A 14,250-nucleotide genomic window follows, 5' to 3' on the forward strand; every position below is an offset into this window, starting at 1 on the left:
TGGATCCAAAGAACAGTGTCTCGAGTAAATAATCTTAGGCAAATTTTGAAAAACAGTGGAATTATAACCATAACAGAATAAGGTTGAGATAGATTACCATTCTAAGCTTGGAAACCATTAATGATCTTAATGTTCGAACGACGACAATATGCTTCTCAGCTAAGGCATCTTCTATTCTGTAGAATTCTGCATAACTGGGCGAATTTGCTTGGCCAACTCTTCTGAGCCCTAGCTCCATGTTTCTTTAAATGTCATTTATCAGAGGAAATTCCCCTCACAGTAATTTCAGTGTATCATTTCTTTATGAAATAAACAATCCTAAATAATTACATCAAAAAAAGGCCATCAAATTGAACCTAGAATTTGATGATAATCATGTTTCAAGAGCTACAAACAGGCTACATGGGAAATACTATTATCACTATTGCCAGAACTATATATGCATACGTTCTTTGCATGAATGCTAGACCTGGTAGAATCGTTCTCCCTTATAACCTCAATGGTAACATCCCCAAAAATAAACTCTAAATTGAATTGCAGAATAGTTTAGAACAGTACTGACCTTAATCTAATCTACTAATATTAATTTATAGAGCATCTTTATACCATCATAAAAGAGGTGAGAAAAAAGAAGATTTTTGGTTACATTTTCGTAGCACTTGACTTTTCTAATATCCAGTTTTTAAAGCCAAAATGCTGTGATGCATTGAGGAAAAGAAAGAAATCGTTTTGACAACCTGCGCTAACTAGAGTATAATAAACAATAAACAATGACAATGCTATTGATCTTCAAAGTAAAATGGACCCATTTACGATCCATCTACCTTGTAAGAAGCACCTTAGACAAAACACACTGAAAATGGGGACACCCCATTCAATCCCATAGAGGAGGAGCATTGATGACTGAGACTTCAAATCTTTCCTTATCTTCAGTCTCCAAATATGTGAAGAGATTCTCAGCTAGCATGGCGAAATCATTTCGTCTTCCAAAAACAACACTCAGTGTGCTTCCCATACAACACGACACCACAGCGGATCCTCAAAACCAAACATAACAATCATCCAACACTTTCAATCCATCAAAACACCCCAAAAACAAAAATTTTTTTTTTTTTCTTTTCCCTCCTAATGGTTTGATATATAATTACCAAAGTTTGAAATTCATCCTACTTGTTAGAGGGTTGACGATGATTTCTGAAACTTAAGATAACTTTTTACTACGTTTCAAACAGAGGCTTCACTTGTAATTAGGGTAAGGACATAAGGGAAATGAACAATTCGAGCGAAGCACAAATTAGTTTACTGATGAAATACCTTTTAGTACAATCGGCGTGCGCAGTGAGGTAATTTGTGACCACTGGTAGGGCCGTGATCTCGTCAGCATTTCTTTACTTCGGAAAGTGCGTCATGATCTGAAACGCGTGCACGTTTTGAGAGCCGACGACTTGAGGTTTGGAGGGCAATGAAGGCCCGAATGAGAGAGGAGGGAAGCTTTTGATCCCGCGAATCGGGACGTGGACTCCAGTTATGACTGCGGCGTCGGAGTCCGGGCAGTGTGAGAGGGAGAGGGAGAGTAGATTGGGAGGAGTTGGGTTACCGTCGACCGCGCGTCAAACCTCCGCGGACATTTTGAGTGTGATGGAGTATTGCGAAAAGTTTTTGAGTTTTAGGAACGTGAAGACTGGGAATTGACCGTGGTCCTGTTGTGGGTTAAAAACCACTTGTTTGTGTTGGCACTTGATTCAATCAGGAGATTTTCCAAAATGCCATTTGTTTCTTTATTTCATTTTCTTTTAAAAGTTTATTTTTTAAATGGTAAGTTTGATTTTTGTTGTTCTTCTTGAAGAAATCACCATTGCCTTAAATGTCAGAAATTATACCTTCATCATTTTCTAAGACAAAATTCAATATTACCTTTTTTTTTATAATTTTTTTTTTTTATGAATCGACTGTTCGAGTCAACTTACACGTATCTTAACTATTCCTCGGACTTGTGGACTTACTGATTTTGATAAGAGTTCCAATGACCACCTCAATTGCAATTAGACAATCGAGAATGGACTCGACACTTCATGCATCTTGGTAATACACTTAAGGTCTTTATCGAATAAATCTCCAGGGTTAAGTTATTAATAAAACCTTTTAGATCAGCCAAAAGTTTGACAAAATTGTAGGATGAGGATGACATTCTTAACTATTATTGTTTGATTTCAACATTCGTAGGTTTTGAGTTGTTTTCATTAAAGTCAAACACATTTTCTAGAATAAGGAACAAAACCAAATTTTTTACCAAGAAATAACAAACAGGTAAGGGCAGTTTTTGTAATTTAATGACTACCACTAGACGAAGGCCAAAGTAAAACCCAGACTAGGACTTGGTGCCTTGGTGGTACCAGATGGCTTATGTCATGATGGGTCCCGTTAATATCTTTCCCGTTATAAACGCGTTTACGGCATTGATTTTCTCAAGTTGCCTGGATTACGTGTACCCGAAATCCCACCGTTTCAACGTGATCCACGGGGCCACAAGTGCAGGCTTTCCTCAACGATCTCTTCGATAAGGTGGTCTTTGCCTAATTCTCAAAGATAAGGGATCTTTGTAATATGCTTAACTTAGGTGAATAGATATTCCTTGCCTTGTGATTTATTGTATTGTGTTTTGATCCTTTGACTTTCTATGTACCCAAAGTTACAACAGTTAAAAGGTTTTAATTAATTTTTTTTTTTTGTTTAATATATAGGATGTTTGTATACTGTTATGAAAATAAAATTAAACCATCACTAACGCGGTAATAATATTTTATTTGTTACGTATACAAAATTATCAAAATTACAATATTTTATTATAAGCGTTATATTCAATGATACGATGCATGTTTTATACTAATTATGTGCAATTATCTAAGTTTATTTTGGTGTTGTTTAGCTTTGCCTTAAGATGCTGGTCACGAGCTATGAAGATGGGTTTAGATATTAGATCCCAATTCTCATTTTGATGTTAACGCTTCTAGAACCGGCATTTGAAATTGTTTAATTACTCTATTTGAATTATGTGCTCAGTACGTAATTCCTTTTGCAAATTCTTACTTATATGATGATTACGTTGCTTAGTCAAATAACATAAACATATATTAATGCTGATTGCATGCCCATTATTTAATAGAGAATTCAACCCACCAATTGTACATGTGTCCTTCATCTAAAAGAGCTCTCCTATCTTTTGAGTTGAACTTGCTTTGAGTATAAGTCTAACATTAGTGTTTTCATTGAGGATTTGGGTTACAAAAATGCCTCTGTATAGGCTAGATTAATTACGATATGATTCTCTCTCCTGGGAGGGGGTCTGCAATCAACACGATAACTTATGGATAATAAAGCCGCTCCCAAAGTCAGACCATCTTTTTATGGTTTCTCTTCCTTGTGTTTGAGTTTTAAAACAAATATCTATAATAATTTTAGAAACAAGAAAAATATTCGCTTGCTATTCCGTGGTTAATTTCCTAACAAATATCCATGATAATATTTAAGAAACATGAAAATAATTCAATAAGAGTGCTACATCGATAACTTATTAGGCTTAGTAAAACGCTCAAAGGTCAGCGAAGTCTTTAGGTTTGAACTCTTCCTTGGACTTAATTCTAACAAATCTCTATGACAAATATTAAGACACGAGGAAACATTCATAGTATTACATATTGATGACGGGATGACAGAATACCCGTGGTATTTTAGATTTTTTTTTGTCCCAAAATCAAACTTCTTGTAACATTGCTAAAATTACATATCTTTAATATCATGCTAGTAATATATTTTGTAAAAAAAAATTTTACAACTTATAATACAGCGATCAACTGATTTTTAAACCATCTGAACTCACCAAGAGCTTTGAAGTGGCATATGAAAACTCTCCGCATCATAAATAGAATTGTATCTTAGAATTCTAAATCTCATCCCATCACCAAACAACGCAAAAAGCTTCTTCCCCATGCAACGGCCTCACGCCACATTGGAGTTGTTCCTCCTCGGTCATTCTAATCGGCACTATTGCCCCGATCACAACATAAGGCTCGTCGTAGCAATGTTTCAAGCATATTACAAACGCACGCCCGCTACTTGAATCCAATTTGCTTGAACCTGCTTAAGTTCTAACCGTTTTGAAGTCCGTATGCTAGCCTCAATGTACTTCTCCAATCGGGCACCATGTAAGAAGTATGCCGACATAATTTGGGTAACGGCAAAAACCCGGTCAGGAAAATCCGCCTAGGGTTCCCGGTGAGTGCCTGATATGATGAGGGCCATCGGATCCGACGAGTCGTAAAAATTTAACCTTGTAGGTGCACCATCATAGTGTACCATGGTACCTTCCCTGTATTATTCCCCTTAGAATTGCCGCCCAACTTGTACAACTCCTGTTTCTGTCACCTTGTTAATTTAAACTTAATTAAAACTTTTTAATATGTAAACAATCACTTATTTGAATTTTTTATTCACAATCACTATTTAAAACGTTAAAATTTATTGATAATATTTTTGTTCAATACAATTTACTTTTTAAATATATGGTACACAATAAGGAAATCATACCAACGTAGGAAACCATAAAAAATCATAATTTATAAACTTAACTAAATTACCAAATACACTCAATAGAATATGATTCATAGGTAACTAAGAATTTTCCCATATCAAAAACCTTAATATTCATTAGTTTGTTATAAAATGCTTATTTTCATTTATGAGTTACAATTTCATTTATTTTGCTTTTAGGGATACTTACTGGATGAGGGCATTCACTTTGTATATGATGGGCTTATTTCCAATCTAAAATTTCATTTTAGTTTTCGTTTTTAGACTCAATTATTGAATGGGTAAAAAATGTTATTACTATGTTTTTTTATTTAAATTATTTGAGGGGGGTAATTGGAACTATATTAACATCTGGTACCAAGTGTATAATTTTTTTTAAAATTCCCAGGGGCGCTGGCCCACCTTGGGCATACATTGGCTCTGCCAGAATATTATCATAATTATGTATTGAGGTAATTGAGGTTTGGATCCCGGGAGGGTAATAAAGTAAAGTGACCTGCAGCAGGAGTGATCAAACGAGACCGTGATCCATGGCCCGAACAGCACCAATGACAAAGGCTTTCCAAGAAGAAATATCCAAGTAGAGCCACGTCAGCAGGCAGAAGCAGTGCTACGTGGTGTTAAGAACGGCCAAGATGCATCCTTCACTGACAGCAAAAGTGCTCCACCGTTAATCCACTCCACCCATCCAAAGTAAGCCTGCACCTGCAAGCATCAATAATAATGTTGTTGGCGGGAACATCTCTCGATCCTGTCGCCTCTCGGCCCCACCTACATAAGTGATTTTTTTTTTGTAAATTAAAAAATTTCAAATGACGTTATATTGCTATTATGATATCATAATCAAACTTCTGTATTTGTATTAAATTAAATACTTCAATTTTTTTAAATGGACTCTTATTAATTGGTTTAAGTAAGATCTATGCAGTTCCAAATAATTGTTAAAAAGAGTAATGCTATTGACCCCATATTTTATCTCTTTAGACATCGTATTCTTAATTTTTTAATTACAATTTTATTCATTATTCGTTAATAAATTATTAAATAAGAAATAAAATAGTTTATAAGTATGTAAAAAATTTTCATTCCTCTTTTAAACTATAAACCCTAATTTAATAAACCTTAATTTTATTTTTAACCAATGAAAATATAATTTATGAAATTGAAAGAATTTGATCTAGATCATGTAATTACTAAATTCTTTGCTTTATTATTTTACTTTTTAATTTTTCTATACTTTTTTCTTCTTTTGCATTTCCCCAAAATTTATAAGACTAATGCATTCAAATTTCTTAATCGTTATTCTTCTGTTCTTGGAAAGTAGAAACATATATTAGTGAATTTTATCTTTATCATTACATTCAAACAAGAAGCATAAAAAATATTAAAAATATAAATAAAGCGGTATTTTTGAAAATAGGTGGAGTTTATAAAGACATTTACATATTCTAAAACATTTTAATGAGACGAAAGATAAAATGGGGAGGGCCAATAGCATCACTCTTTTTAGAAAATATTAAATATTTATATCAAATTTCAAAAACTCCATAAAATTATACGTAAACTTCCTAAAAATATAAAAAACCTTACACATGAGAGTATTTAATACTTTTTAAAAAATTGTTGGACATTTGTGACTTAACTATCTCAGTGGGTGAATAATATTAACCATTTTCGATATAATAATATATTAAAAGAATGTCTTTTGATATAAGGTAAAAATGATAAATTGTTTGTATTAGGTAATAAATGAATTATGTATTTTATAAAAAAGGCGGATGGTGAATATGGGGCTTGGTTTTGGCAAATTCTTGACAAGTTCATTATATGAAGCGGAGTTAATAACTTTTCTCCCACCAAAATAATAGTAATAGTTTAACGATACTTTTCCTTTCATAAACTTTTAAAATATAATTTTATTATTTAAATTTATATTTCAATAATAAAATGAGAATAAATTCGTTTCAAACTATTAGGACTTTTAAAAATAGAAGACCAATAAATCTTTTGATGGTGAAATATTGAATTTTGGTGATTAGGGTTGATTATAATTTGACTTGGGAGGGTTAACTATACAAACCATAATCGCTTGATTGTTGACGATTGACAAGGTCAACGGAAGTAGGGTTTGAGAGATTTTGGTGAATGATGATCGGAAAAGAGAAAGATGGTGATATGAGATTGCAACGATATCGAAATCAGAAATGGAATATAAATTTGGGTAATAAATTGGTATTTTAAAATTCTGTATATAAATTTGACAATTGTGATTTTCGCTTACCCAATAAGATGCAGTGAAACCAGCGACACCAGACGAAACATGAATAACATATCCACCAGCAAAATCAATAACTCCAAGTTTCGCCAGCCAACCATCAGGGCACCAAATGCTAAACGCCGCAATCGTATACGAACATGTAAGCCATAATGGCACAAACAGTATCCACGCACGAAAGTTCATTCTCCCCAGCAGCGCCCCGGCGATCAAAATCAATGTAATGCAAGCAAATACGCCCTGGAAGAGCACCATTGTCGCCGTCGGAAAGTATCCTAGAAACGCTTGCCCTAGCAGGAACTTCTCGTCCAATGCAACCGCAGGTTTTCCTAGAAAAGCCACGAGCTTATCGCCAAACGACATGCGGAAACCCCATCCCACCCAGCAGACAATGACCATTGCGAAGGCGTAGAAGGCCATGAAAGCTGCATTTATCGCCCATTTCTTCTTTACCATGCTGCCGTAGAGGATGACTAGGCCTGGAATGCTTTGCAGGCCGACTAGTGTGGCCGCCGTGAGTTGCCATGCGTTGTCTCCCTTATTCAACCACTCCTGGCTCGCCTCATCGGGTAAAAGATTCTTCGGCAGCTGCTCCATTGTTCAATCTCAATAAGGGTTTACTTTGTTGTGCTAATAGGATATGAAATAGAATACTGTCCACTTTGAGGTTTAAGTTTAGAAATGAATGAGACAGAAAGGAATAAAATGGCTTGTATGTTTTTCAGGCCGGCCATTACGGCATGTCGGCTTGAACTTTTCTTTAGAATTACCAGATTAAATATCTGATTTGACAAGCTTTCGGCAACAGGCCAATTATGAGAAGTCACCAAGAATTAAATAAACGGAGAAGGGATGTTTATGATGTACATGGAATTTGTGTCGTATTTATTTATATGTTTTCAATTGATCGAAAGAGTATGGTTAACATCACACACTTTACTTGTCAAGCTAATTAAAGAATTGTGAAGAGTCACTTCACTTGATGTCTCTTTCTTTCTAATGCCGGCATGCTGATTGAGCGTTGGCTATGGCCTGCGCGATCTTCTTGCCATTTTAGTTCGTTAATATAGTGTACTGGTTAAATCAGTAGAAATGTGTGCTTGTAATCGGGCATATAAATATTAACTTAATTAGTAACTTACTGATAATAGTATTAATCAGCGCACATAGGGATAGTAATAACGAAAATGTCGATTTTTTTGAGACTCAAGCAGCACGAGAATTTTATACATGAATACTCTTGATTTTCTGATATTATAACAACACCAACTTTTTGTTGTCTAGCATATTTTGAAAACTTTAACGGTAAAAATTTGAAACAAAAAAAGACCTGGAAATGCAACAATCAGAAAAAGACAGTAAATCATGGTGTAAAAGAATTGTATTAATAAATGTTGATGTTTTTAAATCAACTGGAAATACGTAAATTTCTTGAAGAAATTTACGTAAGGGTTTGTAATAAACCGATATTTTTGATGAAATATGGAATGCTGAAGATATTTATGCTGGAATCAAGCAATTATTGATTTACAATTATTTGATTGATTATTGTAATATTTTGTAATTAAGACGATGGAACCAACTATGGTGCATACACCTATGAGGCGCTTGAGAGGGAACCTTGGCCATCTGAGAAAACTCGGATCTCCATCACGGGGCAGGTGGTTTTATTGCCTCCACATTGCTCGTCGTTTGAAGAGTGAGGGCCATTACATTATTGCTCTGACTGGAAGAAGAATGAACATGACTGAAGATATGTTCTGTCATGAATTTCACCTGTGACCTCAGGGTCATGGACAATTGCTTGAAGGTTACTCAGGGGTTGACCATGTGTTAACCTTGCTGCTGATATGGGTGGGATGGGCTTCATTCAGTCCAACCACTCTGTCTATGTATAATAATACAATGATCAGCTTCAACATGCTTGAGGCCTCTGGATCAACGGAGTTAAGAGGTTAGTGTATGGAACAGTTGTACCTTGGTCTATATAGTGAACTACCATTAAAAATTGAAATTGTTTTCCTTGCTTCACATCTTAACAGTTCTATATTCCTGTTTGGGCAGGTTTTTCTATGCCTTAGTGCATGCATCTACCCTGAATTTAAGCAGTGGAACTAATGTGAGCTTGAAGGAGTCTGATGCCTGGCCTGCAGAGGTTTGTTACTTTCAGTGCTTAATAACTGTCAGATTGCCCTTTCCGCTAGATTAATAAATAATGGACTTAATAATGATTTGTGTTTCTCTCTTTTGGTTTTAGCCTCAAGATGCCTATGGCTGGAGGAGAGCTTGCAACTGAGGAGCTTTGCAAGCACTATCTAAAGACTTTGGAATTGAGTGTCGTGTTGGAAGATTCCACAACATTTATGGTCCTTCGGACATGGAAAGGTAAGGTTATATCAAGTGAGTATTTACACATATGGGTGTTTCTTTCTGCCTTCTGATTGTAAATTTGTTGTTTTTAATTTATCATAGGGAAGGGAAAAGGCTCCTGTGCTTTTTGCAGAAAGGCTATCACTTCTATTGACAAGTTTGAGATGTGGGGTGATGGACTCAGACCCGATCTTTCACCTTCATGATGAATGTGTAGAGGTGTGCGAGGTATGCAATTGCTATTTTTTGTTACTAATTGGCTGAGGCTAGTATATCCTTCTCAAAGTCTGCTAAATTCTATAGATTCCATGGATCCACGGATCAGTGCATACGATTTTTATTTAAAACGTTAAGATTAGTTTAGCTTTTGGAATTAATGGAGTATTGAGATGTATATATGGATTTTTTAAACTTTTTCAAGAGATAGGTTATTCTTGATTACTGAATTGGTGGTTGGAGACCAGGTTTGGAGGGTGAACATATTTGTTTTTTTAATCTACCACGTTTGGATCAGGGAGAGAACAAGTCTCTTGCCACAAGAGAAGAAAGTGGCTTTAATAGTGTTGTTTTGTTGTCGATGTCCATGTTGCATCCTTGGAATTATGCTGCCCTCAAACATAGCAAACATTTATTAACCTGTTTTATGTTTACATGAAAAGCTCGTAACATTTTTACACCATCAACTTGAAGTTTTTACTTTTTTTTCATTTTGAGTTACAGTTTAACTCCTTTCATTATATACTATCTCCAATTAATGTGTTTGGTTGACAAAGTCAGACTTCCGTGAGCCAGTGAACATTGGAAGTGTGGATGGTCAGCATGAATGAGATGGCTGAGATTGTTCTAGCTTTGAGGACAAGAGCTCCCTATTCATCACATTCCTGGCCCTGAGGGGGTTCGTGGCCGTATTCAGACATACATGATTAAAGAGAAGCTTGGGTGGGCACCACAATGAGGTTGAAGGTACTGAAACAATAATATTCTATTTCCGGCCGTTAGTTTACTCCTGTTTCAGGAAAAATTGTTTACCTTTTCTAAGTTCAAATTTAAATGAGAGTGTATTGAAGATAATTAAGAAATTCAAACCATGTCTTTTTGATTCAACTTCATATAAACTCATTTATATCCTGGCATCCTCTAATATGTGTAGGGGGCTGAGAATACATATTTCGGATCAAGGACCAGATTGAGAAGGAGAAGTCTAAGGTATTGACCTATTATTTATGGGTCATCTAAGGTGGTTGGAACTCAAGCCCCAGTTCAGCTGGGTTCACGCGTGCTGCTGATGGTAAGGAATGAAGTGGATAAGCGACAGGGTATTGTAGTTGCCCCCAGAAAGCCAGGTTTTATTATTATGTCAATCGAATGGCTTATGAAGGTATTATGGTTGTGGGCTGTAGGAAGGTATTTTTGAGTATGTATCATTATTCATTGGTGTCAGTTTGTACTATGTTACCTTGTGTAGGCGAAGGGAGAAGCTTTGATTGCTCCCACTGTATTTAATCTGGCTTTTTAAGAACGGCTACTACAGTTACCATCCTATGTGTTGTATTCAACGATGTTTTTCAATAATAATTTCTACTTTATTCAGAAATTTTCTGCAGCTACCATCATGGTTGCTTTAATGCTTTGCAGTCAGAGATAGTGGAAGGCCACTTGATGTACTTGTGGTCTTTGGTGATGGTGATCGATTAGAAATGGATGCAAATTAGATTTGTGTTATCACAATTTCATCCATCGGCATTCAATTTTTCCCATGAAACTTGGTCCACAGTGCTCAATAGCTACATCCACTTATCACAATGGTATTCTCTTATAATATTCCAAAACATCGGACCACCTGATCTATGTTGCAGTCCTGTGCTGGGTTTTGCCCTGCACGAGCTTAGGTTTGGTTGTGCAACTTGCACCATTGCTTGGGCATCTACCTAGTCTTTGTGAAGTTGCCTTCGCTACAAGTGTTGGTGGGCCTACCAACGGTAATCCTGGTACCACGATATAAAGGACCCTGGAGAATGGGAAGGAGTGAATTAGAGTCCTTAATTAAGGGGCTAATTCTTGATGGTGAGAGCTGCTTGAGATTAATGGTTCACAAAATCCAGTGGATAAATCTCACGTGGCTACACTTGAACCACTTGAACCAGGCTAGTACTGAGGGGACGTTGGTTGAGGGTTATGTGGATTATACTTAGTTACTTGAGTACTATGTTGGTTGTCGAGTAATATAAGATACCGATAATCTTCAAATACTAATAGTGGTTACTATTGATAATATCAGAGGTAATTGTTACCTTCATTTTTTAGGTATTCTAAGATTACTAGGGTTATCTATTTTGTTATAATTTATCCCTTATAATAAAAATTTTGGACAATAATACCCTATTTAAAACAAATTTACAAATATTATTTCAATTTTATTTGTTTAATAAAATTTGGATAATAATGCCTTATTTAAAATAATTACAGACACCATTGGATCCCAGCCACCATTGTCGATAGTGGGTCAACCACCATGGGCCGTTGTCGGTAAATACCGGAGTCTCTAAAAAAGAACGAGATCGTGGAGAACTCCGGGAGCTTCGATATGGTCGTTTCCGGTCATATTGATGGTCGAAAATGGCCATATTAGGCCGATGATGGAACTGGCCGTTAACGGCAGATTCCTAGCCATTACGGCCAGTCTGGGTGAGATCTAGCCGGAATAGATCTGGGTCGTTAACGGGCAGATCTCGCCAGACCTGGTCGATAATGGCCAAGGATCTGGCCTGATATGGCCGTTTTGGCATTAATATGGCCAAAAATGGCCACATCGGAGCCTCTTGGTCACGGGAGGTACACGGGGACTTTCGGAGACTTCGACGGTGGCGACAGGAGGGGCGCAGGAGGTGGGGTGATTTCGTTATAAATAAGTTTTATATAAGCGGGGTGTTTTAGTAAATTGAAATATTGGGGGTTAAAAAAATTATCAAAAATTAATAATAAAAATAATATTATATTAATTTAAAAGGGGAACAATTTAGTAATTTAAATAACATACCCACCAATTTATTCCATAACCAAACATATTAATATAACATACCCACCAAACACCAAACACATTTTTTTTTTTTTTAAATTTAAGGTAATTATCTTCCATACTCAAATATTCTAATAATCTAATTCCTGTACCAAACGTCTCCTGCATGCTAAGTTTTATGCATTACTCTGAAGCGATTCAGTGTGTGAAGGCTGAAGCCGTGGTTCATTCCCAGGTGCCGGGGCGGGGGATCCTGGCAAGTGGTTGACTCCTTCCAAAGCACTTTGGAATTTCAACCTGTAAAGGTGGCCAGGTCACAGGTGGGGCTTCGGCATGTGGTATGCCCTCATTCTTAACAAAAATCATTTGTAGCAAACATACTTAATTTTAGCATACTTTGTCAAGTCTTTTGGGACCCTGCAGCTCCACTCTTTATGTGGGGACACTTTGATATAACAGAGAGACACGAAGAAATTTAATCCTAATGAATGCGTAACCTATCAGACCACACAAAGGCCTCAAATTTGCATTTATAGTTTACAACATTGATAAATAATATATGATGAAATAGCATAGTATATGCTGAGTTAAATTGTACTTTTCATGTGTTCATTTTATGCTGAAATGGGTAACAATAAACATTACAAATCAAAGGGGTATATGAAATGCCACAAAAGGAGGTCAGGCTCTGACAACCATTCCCTCAGTATTCAAAATCATAAAACAGGATTGGTTTCGAGCTGCTCTGAAATTTCTCCAGGATGTTCTTCAAAAATCCCTAAATTCATCATCATTTTTGCAGCTGTCTTATCTTCCTTATATCGCAAAAACAGCATCATAGAGAAGAACCACGCTTCGTTGGTTCTGAAGGTGGCAAGCATAATCTTTTCCATTTTCTCCAGGAAACCCGATATATCTATGCTTGATCTCATCTCCAGTGCTCTTTCTTTCCTGCAGTACCTTGTCTATGACGTCGTTCAACTGCTCTTGTCTGCAAAAGCTGCACAGTTTGAAGAAGTAATTAAAATTACCTAAAGAACAAGATTATAGAAATTGACCATGTCATTTCAAACTAATACAATGCAGCAATGTTTCTATAAGTATTTCGTGTCATCATTCTTTTACTAGTATGGCTTTTGAAGAATGTATTTTTTTGTCTAAAATTTATTCTTCGACTTTTCTACAAGGCCAATTAAGTTAACGATTGCAATTTTATTCATCTCACCAGATTGAACATTCCAGTGGTGCAGACAGAGAAGCAAGTCTGTGATCATAATACCATATGTTCTTCTCGTCAAATTTTTTTGAAAGCTTCTTGGATAATTTTCCTGTAATTGTTAAAGTAAAACTGGGCAGGTAACATGGCGTTACTTCTCAAATATCAAAGGATAGTTAAAGTATATCATTGTTTTGCAATTCCCATATAACAATGGATCCAAAAAAGAACCAGTGTCTTGAGTAAATAATCTCAGGAAAATTTTGAAAAACAGTGGAATATTAAACCTAACAAAGATAAGGTTGAGATAGATTACCATTCTAAGCTTGGAACATAATGATCTTAATGTTACGAATGACACAATATGCTTCTCAGCTAAGGCATTGCTAATCTTTTGAGAACATTCTGCAGTAACTGGGCGAATTGTGCTTGGCCCAACTCTTCTCGCCTCAGCTCCATGTTTCTTTAAGATGTCATTTATCAGAGGAAATCTGTCAACAGTAATTTCAGTGTATCAATTCTCTTATGAAATAAGACAATCCTAAATATTTACATCCAAAAAAAGTCCCTCAAATTGAACCTAGAATTTGATGGTAATCATGGTTCTAGGAGCTATAACAGGCATACATGGGAATACTATTATCATATTGCCAGAAAATATAATATTGCGGACGTTCTTTGCATGAAATGCTGATGGGAATATCGGCCTCACTTATAAATCAATGTAACATCCCAAAATAGACCTCTAAATGAATTGGCAGAATAGTTTGAACAGTTACTGACACT

General features: G+C 35.8%; 2 pseudogenes; one reads left to right on the plus strand and one right to left on the minus strand.

Moving 5' to 3' along the window:
• Positions 1-4,322: 4,322 nt before the first annotated feature.
• On the minus strand, positions 4,323-7,459 carry LOC116127237 (annotated as a pseudogene).
• Positions 7,460-7,567: 108 nt separating this feature from the next.
• LOC116127238 lies at positions 7,568-10,531 on the plus strand (annotated as a pseudogene).
• Positions 10,532-14,250: the final 3,719 nt, after the last annotated feature.

This window comes from Pistacia vera, unplaced genomic scaffold, assembly GCF_008641045.1.
Source record: "Pistacia vera cultivar Batoury unplaced genomic scaffold, PisVer_v2 Contig190, whole genome shotgun sequence".
Classification (NCBI taxonomy): domain Eukaryota; kingdom Viridiplantae; phylum Streptophyta; class Magnoliopsida; order Sapindales; family Anacardiaceae; genus Pistacia; species Pistacia vera.